Genomic DNA, 18,087 nt, shown 5'->3' with positions numbered 1-18,087 from the left:
GTTGGCAATTCTTAAGGTGGGATCATATTACCTCTCCTACTAGTGTTCCCTGTGCATGAAGCATGCAAGAAACAATGGTGTATATTTATTCAATTTTGCTATCAATTTTGGGCTCACATGGGTTCTCTTCAACCTTGTACTATGAAGCTCCAACATTGGATTTCAACAACTCTATCAAGGGCAAAAATTAGAATGATGTTTTGATGGTAGGATAGATTACTGGTGAGACCTTGGAAGCTAAAGATGAGGAAGTTGAGGTGGGAAATATTGTAGATGTTTTGGTCACTACTTAGATGCAAGTGGTGAAGGATTGCTAGTGGAATGTGTTTAACATCAAAGGACATACCTCACTTCTTTGTTTGACTTAATTTAGTCTTATGAAGACTTCTCTATCATTACCTGAGAAAGGGATATTATAACACCTCAACACATTACATAAGATCGCTACATTGACCGATCAATAAAATTTAAAGAAATTCAAGAAAGAAGCCTCAAAAGGATGTGGCCCAAAATCTAAAACATGTTCACTATACCTCACAAGCCATCAAATCGCACCATTCAAAGTGGTTAAGACTAATCTTTATTATCCTTTATTAACCTTAAGGACTTTAGTCGAAGAAGGGGCTTGCTTATGTTTATAGCTTATTGAAATGCTTATTTTACGATTCTCAGATTTTATTATGGCGATGTCGAGGTTGATATATCAGTTATCCGACAGAAGGACGACGAGGAGATGGCGGGCGAGTACCATATGACAGGTAACGACGATTCATCTTCCCTCGTTGCATTGTTTGCATGAATATATCGAGAGAGAGAGAGAGAGAGAGAGAGAGAGAGAGAGAGAGTAGGTGTGTGTATGGGGGAAGGGGGTGTGCCTGAAATGCCAGCATTACCTATGAGACCAACACGAATGAATGAATGAGAGAGAGAGAGAGAGAGAGAGAGAGAGAGAGAGAGAGAGAGAGAGAGAGAGAGTGTGTGTGTGTGTGTGTGTGTGTGTGTGTGTGTGCGCGCGTGCGCGAGTGTGAATGTGTGTCAGCCTGACTCTATGGAATGCCAAAATGACCTGTGAGACCAAAGTATGAATATAACTGATCCATAGCACATCTGTTCATGTAAACAAAACATGAAAATAACTAGTAAGAGGTTTTATCAATCAAGGATCTCATCGCTCTCCTACTATCCTAAGAGGTCCAACATAGGATTATTGAGAGATCTCAACACATCTAGGGTATCCCTCTTACTGCTATAGTTCTGTTCGCTAAAGTCCTCTAGTGATGGGAACTGATGGTCGGAATCCTCATGTGGTAGTGTGGACAGCATCAATCAACCTGGGGGGTCAAGTCTCCTAGTCCTACAGATCTCAGATCTCTATGGCTTTATCAATAGTCACCCTAGGTTGTCATTTGATAGTGGTCTACAGGTTTAGTGGAGCTGGTACTAGTGTTCAATTGTTCTTTTTGCAATTGAAGCTCATGAAAGTCCTTTGGTGATGGGAAATGATAGCCTAAGTCCTCATGTAGTCTTGTGGATGACACCGAGTAACTAAGGGGTAGAGTCTTCTATCTCTAAAGACCTCAAGGCCACAATGGTCAACCTAGGTCATCCTTTACTAGTGCTCTGTTGTTGGTGTCTATTACTCATTTTATTCTTGATGCTCCTTGTGGATCCACTCGTGCAAGGTATTACTATTCATGGTGAGTACTTTGGGACTACTCCCAAGTGTACTTCACACCTCCTCCTTACACTATGCTTGGCACTCACATTCCTGTTGCTATGACCAAGAATGCTTTTAGTGATGAGACTCACTTCAAGGGGTTAAAGTTCACTAGTTGGTTGAATTTTATGGATTGATTGCTAAAATCCTAGGATCTTTGGGAACTTGCTAATGTTAGTAGATATGCTAGCTCATGGCTAAGTTTGTGCATGTGATTCAGGAGGCTGGAAACCATGATATTCTAGGCATTTTATTTAGCCTTTTCTTTATGTGTTTTATGGCAATTTATGCCAGTTTAATGCTAGACGACCAACCCACATTTATGGCTGATATTTGGCCTATTTATTGTCAGTCTCTCCTCCTCATTCATTCATCATCTAAAAGGTTCTTGTGGAGAGACAAGCTGGTGCCAGTGCCTCTATAACTAGTGACTCACATTGGTTCTCTATTGTTTCATGTCTTGGTATATGGATTCCATTTCTCAAGCATTTTGAGTTTCTTCTTTTGCAGTGTTCTTCTATTCTCTCTTTCCTTTCTCTTCTATCTTGTGTTGTATGTATATACTTTTGACATGGTATCAGATTATAGGATTTAGGTTCCCATTGCTGTTTTTCCTACGGATTACAGGTCCAATTTACCTCTTCTGATCAGGCTACCTGTAACCAGCCTGTTCACTAGAAAGGGCGGTAGTGTACAACCAAAATACATAAATGCTTTCACCCAATTTATAGTCGTCCACTTTACCTGAACTTAAAGACACAGAAATAAGAAGAAATACAGGAAGCTAGAATGCTCCTGTTGCCACACAGACACCTTGTTGGCCCCTAAGTTAGGCGCCCCTTGCGGTATTTCTTTATCTTTAGAAAGAGAGAAAGTACAATGGGCTGTCTTTCACCTATTCTGGGTGAAATTTGACAGCATAACAGTACAATTACTGACCCAAATCAAGTTGGTCAGGAGGGGAAACTCTGCCCAAGTCTGAAACTTCTGGTTGGAGTGCAGAATTGACCACTTCAGCCTGCTGTAAATACTGGTTCAGACCTGTTCTGAGACCTGTTTACAACTCATACTGTTCCCTGTACTGTTGAGCCCACTGTAATTACTGGTTCGGACCTGTTCTAAAACCTGTTTTCAGCTCATATTGATCCCTGCACTGTCCTGCATCATCTGGGTAAGTGCCCCTTGATTCTGACATCAATTGGGCTCTGAAATACCCTCTGAACAGTCCAGAATCAGTTCTGGTTTAGTGCTGTTTCAGGCACTTGCTCGGTGAGGTTAACACCCTCACCTGTCCCTGCTTGTGGGCAGCAAACAACTGCTCCTGTTCCTGGAGAAAAGAGGTTCTTGCCTCATGCAAAAACAACATATTCCACACAGTTGTACCTGAATCAGAAGAAAGGCCCTTGATTCTGCAGCATAACCATTGTCAGGGAGAGAAAGAGAGAAAGTAGAAAGCAAGCTCAAGCCTCTGTGCATCATAGACAAGATAGACCAGCTCTCAAGAGCTCTCCATCTGCAGCAATCCATCTCCCTTTCACAAAATGAGCCCCCCATGCATTGAAACTCGTTTTTGTGCTGCCCTCTTTCTCTCTTTTGGGAATTTATGCCCAAATTGTGACATACATGTAACAATTTTCCTGTTTAAACCTTTCGGTCTAAAATTCTCCATCCTCGGTTCAAAATTTGATCTCGGCACAGACCAGAGGATTAATCCTTGTACAAAAACGAAGATAATGACGCGAACAGATTCTGGGGTCCAAAAATAGTAACTCCCTAAATTTTAGGAGTTGCTTCCATTGCATCTCCACTAGTCTTCTGACCATCTTTGCAGACTATGGCTACATCCAAATTTGTAATGTAGCTCAACTGAAAGTGAATTTCCACTGATGACCCCTCATGGACTAATCTCTTGAAGATTTGTCTATCTTCACTTTGAACTAGTCTCTTCCAGGCTAGTTCTTCAATACACTTGTCCATATACACTTTCACAAGTCTCTTCCAGGCTTGTCAATCTACAGTGCCATCAGTCTCTTCTAGATTTATATTGGACCTTAAGTGTCCAGTCTTGACTTACTAGACATTCCTGTCCGTTTCACAAAATGGCCATGCAACTCAGGCATCTAGATTTCAAGAGGGATCCTTCCAAAAAGAAAAACCAAATAAAATATGTAATAAAGAAATCAACAAAAAGGTAATAGTTGTCACAGTCTTGTGACCACACTACCTGCTGCTGCTTGATTCCAGTCTATTTGTCATCCATTGTTATCTACGTTTTGTGCCTAGCACCTTGTGTTTTTAGGCTGCAACAACCGACTGTAATTGTTATATTATCTCTATGTATGCCTTCTATTCTCTATCTTCTCTTCCTATCCTCTCTCAATGGCTCCTTCGTGCATTTCTACTGATGATAAGTTACATGAATCTGACTATCTAACATGGAGTGTTGTTATGAAAGCCTGGTTTGTGTAGAAGCTGTTATGGTACATTGTTTGTGGAGCTATTCCACGTCCTCCATGTCCTCTTTCACTTCCTGAAGATTTTGATGAGGTTAACATGAGGAAGCTGTGCTTATATGGGATACGGATGATGCATTGTCTATTTTGCTCTTCTTGGATGTATTTCTAAAGAAGTTCTACCGGCGGTTACCTCTTGTGGGATATCTTCAGAAGTACGGTCGAAGCTTCAGATATTGTATGAGGCACCTTTCACTATGCGTGCAACGACACTTTATGGATAGCTTGAGCAGATGAAGTTTGAGCCAAAGGACACCGTTCAGTCATTTTTGCTCCATGTTACATAGGCACAGGATTAGCTTCGACACATGTAGTCTATTCTCCAGAGGCACATCTTGTGAAAATGATACTCTATAAGCTCCCCTTGTAGTTTAATGAAGTGGCAAATGCTTTGAGGGCGTGGATATCATTTACACCTATGAGCTTTACATATATGTCCTCAATGCTGCTTGAGCATGAGGCATCTTTGCATCTACACGGGAGGCTTCTATCTCATTATGAAGATTCTAGTGAGGTTTTTGTAGCTTTAGAGAGGGGTGACAAGAAGAAGAAGTTGAAGTTGGGTTGAAGTTGAGTGTTATCATTGTGGTAAGAAGAGCTAGTTGTAGAAGGAATGCAAGGAGTTAGTTTCACAGAATAAGAAGGAGAAGACGAAGAAGCGGGATGCAAACTCCTCCGATGAGTCATCGTCTTCCTTAGACTCTAACTCCGATCCTCCGCCCAAGAAGAAGTTCAAGATACAAAAGGGATCCGCTTCTGTAGTAGGGAAGGGCTTGGTAGCTCCTTCCTTTGCTGCTTTCTAGTGCAGGTGATGTAGTCATCCCTGAGGACTCTTCAGTGCCAGAGACGGTGTGTGAGAGGATGGTGAGCCTCATCTATACAAGTATATTGGTGCATAAGCTCTGGAGAGGGACATCCTTAATGCATCGATCGAAGTTTGACAGGTTTAAATTATCGAGTTGGAATTGATATCTAGGTTCATGATGAGCTAGTTTTGTGACAGAGAGTAGAATTGGCTCCTAGTCTAAGATCACATAAGGCGACACTTGGGCAGTTTGGCCAAAGACCGGGAATCCATGTTCATATATGTTCAAAGGCATGGTTGTTTTGACAAGATGGTCTTGTTTGCTACTGCGAGACATTATTGACAAACATTGAGAGCTGCTATGATTTTTCTCTATTTTCAAGAGTTCGTAGTACGATTGAATCGATATCAAATTCTCTTCGAGGCATCTTGGTGGTGGGTTGGCTACTCACTACTTAGCTATCCATGATTCCTTTTCGGTATTTCTTGTTGCATGGATTTTAATGGGTTCTCATCATTGTCACATTGTATTGTATTAGATCACTCCTAATCTAAGAGAGGGTGTTAGCAGATATGTCAATTCATGGCTAAGTTTGTGCATGTGATTCAAGAACTGGGCACCTTGATATTTTAGGATTTTATTTAACATTTTCTTTCTGTGTTTTATTGTCTTTTATGCTAGTCAACTAGTATTTAATGGTGGTTGACTAGCCCACATATATTGGTTGATATTTGGCCTATTTATTGTCAATCTCTCCTCCTCCTCATTCATTCATTATTTGACAGGTTTTTGTGCTGACATGTACTAGGTGGTACCTGGTGTAAGATTTTGGCTTAGACCAATTTATTGGCTACTAATGTCAGTGATGATGACATTAGAGACTGAGCATTAATTAATTAATTAATACCAATCTAAGGGAAAATAACTACTTAGGGATACTTGGAAGACAAATTAGGCTAATCAATTTAAATATTAGTTGATGGAATTATTTTTCTAAACACTAGTATAATCATTAAATTAATTTCAACATTTTTCACTTGCACCAACCTGTTGGGTTCATCTCATTGATCGTTATACAACTTGGGATCACACTAGGATTTAAATTAACTCTAAGAGCTTACTATAAACAAAGGGGATGATTTGACAATCAAGATGCCTAAGTATTGGTGTTTACCTATTGATTTTGTCATCCTTGGGCCACCAAAGTAAGATGATGATATGTCACATGTAGTTGCATGACCACATATGTTCTTGCACCTTACGGTGCTGCTTCCCGAGCTGACAGGCTTTATAGACATCTTGAGTTAGCTTTAGACGTGGAAGGCCCTCAATCAGCTCACGGCGTGATAACTCATAAAGTGAGTCATAACCAAGATGCCCTAAAGCAAAAATGCCAAAGACGCTCATTGTGCGTAGGCTCCTGAGATGTGGCTAAGGCGTGGAAGCTATGGAACACGGAGCCTTCGGCGATCGGCTCGACTATGCCTCACCGTGAGCAATCACTAAACTAGTCAGAGAGTCAAGGACCTTGATTGTGGTCGCTGTAAAGAAAACGGCTCGCCCCAACTGGCAAAGCTGCTAAACAGATAACAAGTTCACAAGCTGAGGGACATGATATACATTGTCCAGCGAAGCCAGATTCGGACACTTGTTAGTGGCAAAATTGACGCAACCTTGAGCTTGAATCTTGATCGAGGAGTTGTTTCCTACACGGACCCGCCCGGCTGCAAGGGCTCGGGTACGGAAAATGTCCTCTATAGGAGTCATGTGATGTGTAGCTCCACTGTCCACAATCCAAACTGGAGCTGAAGTGCTCGGTTGTGACGAGTGGGCCTCTGCAGTAACCTTGTCGGGAGGCAACTCACAGATGTGGACGAGACTCGCATTTAATGTCTCTATGGAGACGATATGGGTCTCTGCAGACCAGTCAGACAAGCCCTCTGGAGTTGAGAACGTTGTCGACTGAGATGACTGTGTGGTGGCAGTGTGAGTCTGACCTTTAAACTGCCCCTTACCATCACCCTGCCTCCCCTGCTAAGGGTTTGCCCGACTGAGGGGCGGGGGTCTGAGACTTAGGTTTTGGTGCTGTGCCTCGTGCCTTTGATCGACACTCGTCATCAAAATGGCCAGCCTTTTGACAATGTTGACAATACCTATTCTTTTTAGGTACATTCTGCCACCCAGGTTTGAGTTGTGACTGGGAGTCTCCTTGAGAATCCCCAGATTGATTTAGCTTTTGAGTTTGATGTTGATTTTGAGTGGAGGTTTGGTTTGCTTCGTCCTTCCCTTGTTGCCCTTTCTGAGAATGAGCAAGAAGAGCCCCCTCTGAAGAGGAATTCATATGAAATTGATCGAACAACCGTGCGTAACACAACAGCTGACACTCAAATTCATGGAATGTAGGCATGGTAGGCTTTAAAACTATTCCTTCCACAAAATTGAAGTATTTCCTGGGGAGTTTATTTAGGAACAATGTGACTTGATCGTCAGAGGACTTGGGAGTCCCCGTAGTGGAGAATTCAGCGAGGAGATGTCGATACTTAGTCAACTTGACTTTCAAGTCATCCCGGTCAGTGATTTTGAAAAGCTGAAGCTCATGGTCAAGATTAATACGACAGGTTCTATCTCGAGCTGCATAGTGGTCAGTAAAGTGTGTCCATTGCTCTGACGCTAAGTCAAAATGTTGAAGCTGAGAATGAAACTCTGGCAATAAGCCCTGCATCAGCTCGACAATAGCGGAGACATTCCTAGCCTTCCATGAGCGGACGACCTCGTATGGAACAAATGCGGGATCGGGTTGGGGTTCCAACCCCTGTACTAGATCCCATAGGTTGTGTGAATCAAGGACATGTCTCATCAAATTCGATCAAGTAGTAGAGTTTGACCCGTTAAAATGAGTCTTGTCATTAAATGCGTTCTTGGCAAAAGATGAGCTAGAACCATGAGGTGTCGGGTAGGTGGAGTAAGATGATGGTGGGAAAGATGGTGGAGGTGAGAGTGTTTGATAAGAGTAAGATGGAGGGGGAAGAGATGGGTAGGCAGAAGTAGGCTGTGAGTGTCCAATGAGTGCCGATTGATGCGGAGGCACTGGAACATGAATGTTTCCATAAGGTGCTGGTGTAGGTGGAGGCAGTGGGACATAGTAGCCTTGTCCAAAGTAAGGCTGGGACACAACATTATGACCAGAAGGTCCACTAGGCAATGCCATGGAGGCAAACTGTGGAGGCAACTGATCCACACTCGGGAGGGATACCCAGGCTGCAATGATCCCAAAAGTGTGTATGAGGTAGGTGCAATGCCACCCGACTGAGGGAAGGATGAGGTTCTAAAAGATGTGCCTATGTTTCCATAACCCCTCGGTGTGATATGCGGTGCGACATGAGGTGTCTGAAATGGAAATGTAAATGGTGTAAATGGAAGTGGTGAAGCAGCGGAAAAATGTGGTGGGATGGGTGGGTTTTGAAAGTGCGGTGTATGAGATGCAGATTCTTTTTGTTCATTTTTATCATTTAAAGACTGAAAATGAAACTGTGAAGATGATGATACACCGTGTAGTGAAGTGAAAGGAACACCAAATTCATTCTGATTGTGTGAAGTAGATGGAAAAGAAGGAAGGACAGAAGAAGAGTTACTTGGCTTTTTCTTATAATCCTTGCGACGTGCGTTAACATACAAGAATTGGTCCTCTAAAGGACCTTTTCCGTAGTCAATAAACTGGACTCTTTCTTCCACATGATCTCTACCAGTATATTGCAAAACAGAAGAGATAAAAGAATAAAGCACAAAAGACGAATCAAAAGTACCTTGCACCGGAGAGGACGGAAGAGTCTGAAAAAATGAAATATACTCCGAATCTTACTCTCCAAGAGGGGGGCCCATCCTTGTTGGAGGTCTCGATGGCCTTGCAACATCATCAGACTTACGCGCAACATCTAAAGAGTGAAATCCATACATACCTTCATTTAGAAGCTTTTCTTGAAGGGCAATCCTTCAGTCGAGCTCCTCAATCTTCTTTTGTCGATAGGCTATGAACAGTTTATATTCCTCAGAGGTCAGCTTGCCTATCTTTTCTTCCATGTACTCAGATGTTTCTCCCACCATGTCGGAACTTTGTAGAGCAAGCTCATCGGCCCACTCTCGCTCGGTTCTCGGCATAGGCTGATCTGGAGACTGAATCGGTGTTGATGTGTTCGAAGTCATTTGAACCTATTGTTGTTCTTGCTTCTTGCGAAGAGCTTTCAGATCAAAGGCCTAGGTTTCTCAGAGAGTACCAGGCTCTGATACCATGTAAAGAAAAATACCCTAACACAGAAGCATTAACAGAAACCGTACGACAAAGCATAGACTGATAAAAAGAACGCAGTTAGGGTTAGGATTAGAGTAACTCAGAGACAATGAACACAGTGAATAAATGAAATGATATGACTACTAATAATACGATGCTCATGCGGCAAACACACTATGCAGTGAATGAATACTGAATCTTGAACTCCTGTATCTCTAGGATCAAGGCAGAGGTAATGAGCTGGAGAGTGTGTTGTACTCCGAATGGATCCCGAATCGCAGCAAGGCAGCCTCTGGATGTCGAACACTAGCAAACGCAGCAGTGAGAAGCTGGATCTGATGCAGACAGCAGTGAGGAGAGAGAAAGACTAGAAACAGCTGGAAACAGGCGCTAGACTGTAGGAAACAGTTATGGACAGCAAGGGCTGAGATGTCCTCCGTGACTGGGGTGTGGGTAGCAAGCTGGTAACACCTGAAGCCTGCAAAAACGAGATTCTGAAAGAGTGGAGGGCTGGCTGCCAATTTATAGAAAATTAGGGTTCTAGATCCTCTCCCATTTAACTTTCTCGATCTGCTTCCCGTTTTAGGGTTTTGGCTAAATTAAGCATGTTTTGGGGTTGTTTAAGTGGCTAAGTACATTTCTTAGCACAACAAGTCTATCATTAGTGATTGAGACCCTTAGATAACTAGTTTATTTTGGAAGGGTGTAATATTTCCGTTTGAATAAAAATATTACTAGACCAACCTCCCGTGCACCGTAAATTCGTGAAAAGATTATCTCCAGTGCCGGCAGTTGATCTATAACCGTACACGAGAAATGGTGTACTCTGCATTGGTCAACCGCGACCGAGGATCAAAAACCGCATCATCTGTGGGGAAATATCCTCTTGGGAGGAGGTTAAGAGGATAATGATGGAATTATTGCAATTTTTTTTTTAAATTTACCTTCCCCCAGCCGATGCGTGGCTGAGGAAAGGGGATGGGCTATTATGGGCAACTTGAGAAGGTGGAAGGGAAGAAGCCATGCGAGGGGCCACGTAGGGGGGAGGTCCTCTCTCCCCCAAGTCTATAAAAATCCCCTTTGGGGGGGGGGGGGGTAAGGTAGGTGTGGAAGAGGGAAGAGCTGTGACAGGCTGCACGAGGAGTGAAAGAGGAAGGGAGAAGCTGCGTCTGTCGTGGAGAGAGAGTGGAGGTCGCCGCCTGCTCACGCCACCAGCCGCCGTGCGTGCCGCCATTGGCTATTCCGACGCCATCTTCACGCCGCTTTCCACGTCCACTATTGGTTTCCCCCCTTTCCACGTAGGTAGCGGCCCAGAAGCTTCTTAGAAGCTTCTAAGGGGGCTTCTCTAAGCCCCTCTTCCCATTGGATTCCACACAAGCCATTTCCCTAGCCCGGTTTTAAAGTCCCCTTCCCATTGGATCCCACACAAGCCATTTCCCTAGCCCGGTTTTAAAGCCCCCTTCCCATTGGATCCCACACAAGCCATATTAACCCCGGTTTTAAAGTCCCCTTCCCGTTGGATTCCCCCATAAGTCCATCCCTAGTTTTTCCCCCCGGTTCTTGTAAAGAAGAAGAGGGGTTTCTCTAAGCTCCTTCCCACTCGATTTCCCCCATAAGCCCATTGAAGAAGATTTCCTTAAACCCCCGGAATTTTTGATGAAAACAAGTGCAAAGCCTTTCCACCAATCATCCACAAGGCCCTAGGCCTTGGATTTAAAGTCCCCTTTTTCCGCAAGGCCCACAAAACCATTCCCCGGGATTTTTAGGAGAAGAAGATTGTATGAAGTAGGTTAACTCTAGCTTCAATTGGCATAAATTTCACTGTGTAGTAGTTAGGAAAGGTTGCATAATGCTCATTCAGCATATGAATATTTCATTCAGAAATGTAGTTAGGGAAAGGCTGCATGGTTCATTTTAACATAAAACCTTAAAAGCTTAGTAGCATGAATCGTGAATGCATGTCCTAGTAGGATCAATGGAAGTTATGCGAATTTTAACATGTACTTGGTCTTAACAAGAAAAGTTAGGGATTGCGAATCTAGAGGAAATGAATCGCATGCTTATATGAATTATGACGTAATGCAACTAGTTTTTCCCCTCTTAGATCAAGACAACCTCTTTAGGAATGGCTCGTTCTTGTCGTAAGACAAGTAAATTGGTTTACCCAAAACACCTGAACCGCAAAGGATTCATTTAGGATGGTTAAATCGATACAATATACCCCAAGTGCTAACTAGGGTTTAGCACGTTAAGGACTTGACCTATCGCACTTATTGCCAAGTTGAAACTCTCATACCCTAAGTCCTGCCCACATTCATGGAATGTAGGGACAAGTGGACATACTTGCAAGAAACGAACTAGGGTTTTTGCCCTAAGGACCACTCGTTCAAAAGATGAAACTCGGATTGAGTTGGAAACCCTAGGACCGAACGATGTCGGCCTAGTGCAATCGGGAATGGATTGGATATGAAGACACCCTAAACCCTGTTTCTTATCTAATCATGATTCCGTGATTAGAAGACGCCGTTCGATGGGTGAAATAGTCCCATGGATTAGATGCGACACTTGTGCAACAAGTTGCAACGTCGTATGATCTTGTGGTTTGATCACAAGAGAATGGCCAATTCCTCGGAATGAGATTGGCAGATTCTTGCGCAAGTTTATCTCGCAAGAGGATGAGTAGTCATCTTGTTATAAAATTGCCAAGATAAGGGAATTAGGTATTTGCTTGGAAGCAAAGGACCAATCAATAATTTGGAGCAACATATTCGCCATGATTTTTCTGTTGATAAAACCTAAGGTATTGGTTTCGTTAGGTTAATAGGGCACGGCCTTAACCCAAGGACATAAGGGATTAACAAATAAACCCTTGGGGATCTTAACTGGTCACAATTGATCCCGGATCGAATGCTGGATGCATTCGGAGAGAAGGATTCACTCCTAAGTAGTTGGCCAAATAACGACCATTGGATATGATTGTGCTTGTAACAGTTTAGAGGACACTGTTCTGCGTAAAGTAGTTTGCTCGGGGTTCGATGCTAGTTGCCGTTTAGGAAATGACCATTAGGGAAAACTATGATTCAGGTCGGTCCTAAGTGGGAACGGCCAGAATACTTCCGCTACGTGGTAGACGCGGAAAATCCTAGATCGCAAACCCCGTGACATTCCATGGGAGTGCCGGGCGGAGCTTTCTAGACCTTCTTTCCGATGGACTCCTAAGACGTGTCCTGAAGGGAACAGGTAGACACGTTACAAAGGGGTTGTTTGAGAATATGAGTACCATGCTGAAATTCTCATCATCCTTCCAAGCCAATTCTAGTGTCGGATCTTTTGAGGTGCTATGTTTAAGACCACAAGACATAGTGGGAGTACTATTTGCCATTAGTTGAGTTTGCATATGCATAGTTCCACTGGCAAAGCTCCATTTGAGATGGTTGAGGGTGGCAAGAAGGTACCACCTACTGTGTAGACTAAGGATAAGATCTTTACAAAAGAAGATAGCTAATCGCCATAGACGTGTTTTGTAGTTTGCAAGGGCGATTATGTAGTGTTGCATTTTGAAAAGGCAAGATAAAAAAGATGAAAGGAAGAGGGAGGTTGTATCTGAAGTCGAGCATGAGATACTATGGGCCCTTCCAAGTGTTGGAGAAGATTAGCAATGTGGTATATCAACTGAAATTACCTCCATGTTGGCATATACACAATGCCTTTCATGTCAGTTTGTTGAGGCCTTTTTGTGGTGATGTGCTAGAGGATATGTCTGCTGAAATTCAGCTTGAGCTTAAGGAGCTGGATGAGATTTAGATACCTAAGTAGATCTTGGCACATAAGGAAAGAAAGCTTAGAGGTAAAGTTTCCAGGAGATACTTGGTGAACTTTCAGAATTATTCACCAATGGATGCAGAATGGATGGAAGAGGATGACTTGGCAGACCATCCTCAGTTGTTGCAGCTTACCTAGAAGCCTTTCAGTTAGAGCGGATTTCAGTCCCCAGGCTTAGTCAGGTTTAGTAGAGTAGGGGCATAGAAACATGAAACGGGGAACGAGGATGGTGACGGTGATGGGGATGCCAAACCTAGGGAATGGGGACGTGGAAACATGAATGGCATTTAAAAAATTAAAATTCATGAATTTTTTTAAATATTTCACTCATAATCCATGCGGACTCAAATTATTTTAATTTTTAACTTTAATATATCATGCATCATTCTAAATTACTCATTAGAAATTGAATTGCAACTTACAAGGCTCAAGAGGTAAGCTATTCAATTATAAAATGCATAATACATATGCCATAAATGATAAAACAATGAACAATGAACTAAACTTTAAAGTCTAAGCTGAAAGAATATGCCTATGGTACCATTGCCAAAAAACTTAAAAGATTACAAATATGAAGTCTAAATTCTAATCTTTGAAAGAACATGCTCATTGTTCCAAAAAATACTACAAATATAAAGTCTAATCTCTAGACTGAAGCAAAATGCGGCATGCCAAAATAGCCCAAAGGGCAACTGCAAGACTGCAAGTACAAATATAATATCGGCATGGCACAACAACCCAAGTGTCACGACTCACACTACCATCAATGATCATAATATCATATACAATGTACATGTGTCATGTATCATGAGACTCATGATAAGTAAACTAAATCAAAGATCATTATCATGATCTGAGACTGCTCTAGCTACTCTTGAAGTGCCAGTCTCATCATCATGTGTACCATGAATTGCTGCATCTCCCTCAACATCAACATATGTCTCCTCTTCTTGCTGCATCTCCCACTCTATGAATGGATCGGGCTTTGTTGTCATACTGTTACATAACATCCTCAAATTAGCACTGACGAATACTAGATTATTTGCCCTCTCCACACCAAGACGGTTCCTCTTCTTTGAAGCAATGTGAGCGCATGTACTCCACAATTGCTCCAAACAAGAGGAGCTAACTAACTGACTCAAAATACAGATGGCTAGTTGCTACAACTCAGGACCATTTGAACCATAAATTAAAATCAATAAAAATTCGAAATACAAATGCTCAGTTCAATGGATTACCTTGTTTGCTCCACTAATTCGCTTGTATGGGCAAAGCTTGCAAGTCCATGGTTGAGATCCTCCACCACTCAATGGGCGGTCAACATTTACTTCTTTCCACCATGACCAATCACCGGACCTTCTTCCTCGACCACCAACCTGACGAGCGGGGCGGGAAGATGAAGACATTTCAGGCTGAAAATTGAAATAAAAATGGCTCGAGAGAAGTGAGAACTTGAGTCTTGAGAGAAGGGAGAACTTAGAACGCTCAAGAGTCAAGAGTCAAGAGAGAAGGGAGAAGGAAGAAGAGAAGAGGAGAAGAAGGAAGAGAACTTAAGAAGGTTCAAGGGAGAAGGTCCAAGGAAGAAGGAAGAAGAGAAGGGAGAAGTGAAGAGAAGGAAGAAGGAAAAAGAGAAGGAATAGAAGGAAGAGGCGAGAGGAGACCGGGGGATTGGCGGTTGGCGGATTGGTCATCGGGGGGATTGGCGGCTAGAGCTTGGCGGACTGGTCATCGGGGGCGGGAATGGGCAAACGAAGTAGGGGGATTGGCGGTTGGCGGATTGGTCATCGGGGGGATTGGCGGCTAGAGCTTGGCGGACTGGTCATTGGGGCCGGGAATGGGCAAACGAAGTAGGCGGAAATGCACAGTCACAGTCTGCAGACTATCAGGCAGGAGCAACGGCCGATCGAAGGTATTTGGAGTATTGCTTGATGCTCAAGGGGGAGGCAGCATTTCCACTCCTCTAGTTGTGGACAACTCTTGTATGCAGTAGATCTTGGATGTATTCAGCATGCATCCAAGGTACTGTGTTGACAATATGTCAGCCATGGGGTTGCTACTCAGTGTACTAGTCACTGTGAGATGTGTGTAGATGAATATGGTTGTTACCGTGGCTCTAAGACTATACTTTTGCATCGGTTTGGGATCAGTTCATGATCATTTGGGCATGAGCTTTTGCCTCAGTTTTGAGATCAAATTTTGGTAAGTTTGAGCTTAGTTTTTGATCAGTGTGAGAACCGTTTATGGTCACTTTTGGGGTCAGTTCTGCATCAGTTTTTGCATTACAGTCTTTACAATGATTTTGTGATTAGTTTGGGGTCACATTTGTGATAATTGTGATAAGTTCTTAGATTAGAAAATGATCAATTTATGATCAGATTGTGCTCAATTTTCAATGGTTTACAGCTGGTTCCATGGACAACAGCATGTTAATAAATGCCATGACAAGTTTTAGCCATGGTTTATGCTGAGAATATGCTTTATTATGCTTGTGAAGTCAAAATAGTTGAGAAACATGAGCTATGGATGCATCCAATGGGTTTCTAGCAATAGTTCTAGATTGTTTTTTAGATTTATATTATTATTATGCTGGTTAGAAATTTTCAGTAGGTTTGGGGCATGTGGCATGGTTGGACAACAGTAACCAATATTGTGACTATGATGCTTATGGAAATTCTAGTGCAATATGCCTTTCGATAGGTCGCGCAGGTCACTCCGGTCACTTGCATGCAGTGCAGGTCATGCAAATCAGGTGACAGGTCAATGGCTGCTCACAACACGTTTTTAATGGTAGATTTGTCAAAATTTTTAATATTTTTGCAAATAGGCCCCCTATTTACTGATGAGGGTTTGTGCATATAAGCACAATTCAGATATTTGTGCAGATTTGTGCCTGAAATTTGGGGTTTTTCTTAGATTTGATGTTGTTCATGCATAACGGTGACATTTGACCCGGAAATTGGAAACATTGTGCACATTGGCTTTGGAAAATTTGGTGCTTTTCATGTATCAGTGAAATTCTGTTGGGTATTTCACTCACGCCTCACTTATGCCTATGCTCACATCGGAGTGTCAGTGATCAGTAGGACACTGGGGCACTTTTTACTCTCGGTAGGAGAGGTTTTTTCCCCCTGACTTATGGTATTATTTCGTATGTGCTTATGACACACTTACGGGCACTTACCGTGTTCAGGTGTGAACACCCCCCTACAACCCTAAGGTTTAAGGGTTGTACCTTGTACTTTCAGTTTACACTCTTTCATACTATTGCATTGGGTGTCGTGCTTCACTCTCTACTGTCTAGTGTTTTCTGTGCTGAGCTTTGATCCTACCATCCTCTCTCACATTTGGTATCAGAGCAGCATTGGCTCTGTTCAGCTGAGGTTCCATTTAGCTCAGCTAAGCTCTGTTCAGCTCAGCTCCCAGCCAACACCAGTCAGCAGAGGAGCTCATCAGCCAGGTCGTCCTGCACCCGACAGGTCCACCACAACAGTGCTCAGACTCAGCGGTAGCTCCTGCCTTTACCTTGCACGCTAGCGCCAGAGCTGGCTGTCTTCTGCAGCCTTTCCCAGTGCCAGCAGCGTTGCCATGCCTGCGCTGCTTATTCTCTGCTGCCCTTGCCTTGGTCTAAACCCGCCAGTTTGTTGGGAGCGCCGCCAACGTGTGCCCATCCGCTTGGACGCTGCCCCTTGTCGCTTGGACCTTAGGCGCTTGCCTCTCCCTGTGCTGTTTCGACCTTGCGTCCACAGCTCGTCCGTTTGCCCAACGCCGCCCCCTGTGCCCGTCACCAGCGACGCCTGCCTGCTGAGTGCTGCCCACCCGTTTGTCTAAAGTGCTGCCTTTGACATCGCTTGCGACCTGACCAACGTTTGTCCTCTCTGCGGCCACCGTCAGGCCCTTGCATCGCCCGTCAGCAGCACACGCTGACTACCCCTCTGACTTGACAGCCGCCTGTGGTCAGCGACAGCCCGTCATTACTAAGGTATTAAAAAAAAAAATTAAAACCTTTTTTATTCCAGAATAAATTTCTGGAAGAGGGGGTTTCTACGCAAGGAGGGAGACTTTTGGAAACGTGTCTAGGACACATTGGATGCAAATTTCTGAGCACATTCATAAAATTTTTTGGGGCTTTTATGTTTTGCGAGGACATTGGCATATGTACTGCACTTACAGTCATTGATAGACTGTTTTGAACAAATCTGGGGCAAGAAATTTTGGGATTTTGCTGGTACAGTGTTGCTGGACACTGATTGCACGTTGGACTGCGTGCATAAAGGACAGTTTTGATAGAGTGCATCTCTATACACTAATTGCAGAAAGTTATTTCCTGCAATTTCTGGAAATTTTTAAGTTTCCAATGAAATTCTGCTTCGACATTGCTCTTTTGCATTTTTTGGTAATTGAAAAATCATGGCAAATCAGGGAGGAGATGTTTTCACCTATGTATCCAAAGAGGACAGATTGGATGGAAATAACTATTCACTTTGGTCCTTCATGATGAAGAATGTACTTGTGGCAAAAAATCTTTGGGATTATGTCAGTGGAGAAGAAGCTTGACTTGGAGTTGTGGCTCCAGCTACTCCTTCTCAGGGGGACGTGCACCACGGGCACCTCAGTCTGCTCCACTTCAGCCACTTTCCCAAAGAATAGCAGCTCAAAAAGCATGGGATACACGGGATGCACAGGCTTTGTCGTTGATTGCTGCTGGTAGTTCAACAATCAATCATTTCCCATATTTGTTCAGTAGCTTCTTCACGAGAAGCTTGGCTAACTTTGGAGCAGATGTTTGCAAGTAAGAATGAGACTCGCATCTCTTTCTTAAAAAAAGAGCTAGAGACATTGAAAATGGATGAAGGTGATTCTATTCAGGATCACTTGAACAAAATTCAGGACTTGCGAGAGCAACTCATGAATGTTGATGAGTACTATTCGGATGCACAGATGATA

At 43.2% G+C, this 18,087-nt stretch overlaps 1 protein-coding gene across 3 annotated transcripts in view; it reads left to right on the top strand.

Annotated features, from left to right (window-relative positions):
• The first annotated feature begins 671 nt into the window (after positions 1 to 671).
• Positions 672 to 18,087, top strand: part of LOC148040333 (uncharacterized) — a 101,572-nt gene continuing 84,156 nt past the window's right edge. For 2 of the 3 annotated variants that reach the window (XM_087666516.1, XM_087666510.1), the window contains exon 1: positions 672 to 758. The gene's annotated coding sequence lies outside the window, so the exon portion shown is untranslated. The remainder of the gene's footprint in view (positions 759 to 18,087) is intronic. The other variant, XM_087666519.1, reaches the window with a different exon arrangement.

This window comes from Lygodium microphyllum, chromosome 2, assembly GCF_053477565.2.
Source record: "Lygodium microphyllum isolate KBCC chromosome 2, Lygodium_microphyllum_v1.1.10, whole genome shotgun sequence".
NCBI lineage: Eukaryota > Viridiplantae > Streptophyta > Polypodiopsida > Schizaeales > Lygodiaceae > Lygodium > Lygodium microphyllum.
The sequence above is the reverse complement of the archived record's forward strand: the minus strand, read 5'-3'. Positions and strand labels throughout refer to the sequence as shown.